Below are 2,942 nucleotides of genomic sequence, written 5' to 3' on the forward strand. Positions count from 1 at the left end.
GGCTCTTGCGCGAGGCTGAGACTGAGGAAGCGCGTAGCTCCCTCCCTCCCTCTCTCCTGCCCCGGTGATCTAAGCGACCAAGTAAACAGCGCACCCGTCACCCGGCAACGACGGCGCTTGGGGCCCTGGCAACCCAAGCCGGCGTCCACTCCTAAACCGCACCAGCAAAATGCATGCCTACCAGCGGGAGGAGGGCGTTTTGTTCCACTGCTCCTGCTGTCTTCCGTGCTCGTCCCAGCCGTAATGTGCTTTGCACCCGACGATCCAGGATCATCTTTCCTGGAAAGAGTACTGCATTTGGAATCAGAGGACCTGGGTTCGAAATCTGGGTTCCTGTATAGATGGCACACTCATCAGATTTGCAGATGACCCAAAGCTGGCCAGAACAGCTAACACACTCTATGACCAAAGGATCTAAAAGGATCTCGACCTACTAGCGAACTGTGTTGGATATAATAAGATGAAATTCAATAAAGGGAAATGCAAAAGTGTTTTCAGCATCACACGAATAAGATGAGGGAGCCATGGGTGGATAAGGGTTCTGAAAATGATCTTTGAGTTTTAGCAGATTAAAAGTTCAATATGAGTCATTAGTGTAACGTGACAGCTGAAAAAAGGTAAGAAGAACTTAGATGACATTAAACAGCGTGTGTTTTTCAGGAATAGAGAGGTGATTGCTTCCATTGTACCCTGTCCTAATCAAAACGCGTTTAGCATATTATGCTCTGCTCTGGGCATCAGAGTTTAAGAAGGGCGTTGATAAGCTGAAGAGAGCTTACAAGATGGTCCAGTGATAAGTGAGGATTGCTTGAAGGAATTTTTAGCTTTTAGAAAAAAAGAAGATTCAGGAGGGACAGGTATCTACAAGTACTTGAAGCTCTGTCATGTGGGGGCAGAATCACTTGTTCTATTTGGCCCCAGAGGGCAGAACCCAAAGTGATGAGTAAAAGTTACAAAGACGGAAATTTAGATTTGATGTTGGTAAAAATTCTTTACTAATTGGAGTTGCTCCAAAGTGGCATGGGCTGACAGGTGACAGGTGGTGAGGTCCCCCTCCTTAGAGGTCTTCAGGAAGAGACTAGACAGTGGATAGTCTCCCTGAAGTCAGGAGGACCTGAGTTCAAATCCAGCCTCAGACCAAACACTTGACACTTACGAGCTGTGTGACCCTAGCCAAGTCACTTAACCCCAGTTGCCTAAAAATTAAAAAAAAAATTAAAAAACTAAAAAAAAAGAGACTAGACAGCTGCATGTAGAGCATATTATATACCCCTTTGCTGTATGGGTTTGGATTAGATAGCCACTGAAGTAAATCCCTTTCAACTCTTCAACTCCGTGATTCTGTGATACTTCAGCATTGTTTTGAGGAAAGCACGATGTACAACTTAAAGCAATGGGAAGATGTGAGTGGTTATTGTAATTACAATATTCATGAAAAATGCTTATGAGGGACAGGCTTCATCTGTCCCTTTCTCAGAATGTACTCAGCAAGAGAAGTTGGGCTAGTATTTACCTAATCCAGTGTCCTAATACAATATAACTAGGTTGGAAATCATGGAGTTGGCCTGGAGAGAGCATCTAGTCACAATATTTACAGTCAAAATATAGGATCACAGCTAGATCTAAAAGGGATCCTAGAAGCCATCTAGACCAGCAGTGCTAGAAGTGTGTTTGAGGCCCCCCGGGGGTCTTTGAGACCCTTTCAGGGGTCTGAGATCAAAACTGTTTTCATAATACTAAAATGTTTTCATTTCTAATAGGGTAAATATCCATAAACAAAAATTATTTGGCAGGGTCCTCAATAATATTTAAGAGATTAAAGGGGTCCTGAGACTACTGATCTAGGCCAACCCCTCATTTTATAGCTGAGGGAGCTGAAGCCCAGTATGGTTGAAAGATTAGTCCAAAGTCACATAAACAGTCAAAGGCTGGGATTTGAACTCAGATCCTCTAGCTCCAAATCTAGGTGTCCTTCTTTATGTTAGTGGGGGGAGGGTTATATTGTGTCCTTAATAGATCAGTTAAGGATCACGCATTTAACCTTTTTTCTTCCTCTCCAATGAGGCATCCTTCTCTGTTCTGTAACTCACCATATCTTTTCCTCTTCCTCTTCTTCTTTGCTATAATCACTCAGGGATATCTGGGAGCATTGCATCATGTGGGGATTCCTGATAGCTGTGTTGAAGTATTTGGAGCACTGGCATGTGGAAGAGACTTTAGATTTGCTCTCTTACCTTGGCCCCAGGGCATAGAAACAGGAGCAATGGGTAGCAGCAGCCAAGAAGCAATTTAGGCTTGATGTCAAGAAAAGTTTGTGAATGATTTGAGCAGTACTACAGCAGAATGCAGCTAGGTGGCGCCACAGTGCACAGAGCACTGGACTTGGAATCGGGAAGACTCATCTTCCTGAGTTCAAATCTGGCCTCAGACACTTACCACCTATGTGAGCCTGAGCAAGTCACTTAACCCCGTTTGCCTCAGTTTCCTCATCTGTAAAATGAGCCTGGAGAAGGAAATGTTCTAATTATTCTTTCTACCTATGTATTAAATTCAGTTGTTTCTATTCTCAGAAATAGCACAAGTACTATTAAACCACTCCAGTATCTTTGCCAACAAAACCCCAAATGGGGTCATGAAGAGTTGGACCTGACTGGAAGGACTAAACAACAGTAACAAAAAGCAGAATGCAGCATGGCACATCAAAAGAATCAAGGGCTCCAGAGTCAGAGGACCTGGGTTAAGATCCCACTTTTGAGACTTACTACATGTGTACAAGTTACTTAATCCACCTAGGCCCCAGTTTCCTCATCTGTAAATGAAGGGATTGGACTAGTTGACCTCTGGAGTCCCTTTAACTCTCTATCTATGAATCTGTGAATGTGCTCCCTTGAAAGCTTGTGGGTTTCCCATCCTTGGAGGTCTTTAAGCAGAGGATAGATGCC

The sequence above is a fragment of the Vombatus ursinus genome, unplaced genomic scaffold (assembly GCF_900497805.2).
Source record: "Vombatus ursinus unplaced genomic scaffold, bare-nosed wombat genome assembly UNPS02009062.1, whole genome shotgun sequence".
NCBI lineage: Eukaryota > Metazoa > Chordata > Mammalia > Diprotodontia > Vombatidae > Vombatus > Vombatus ursinus.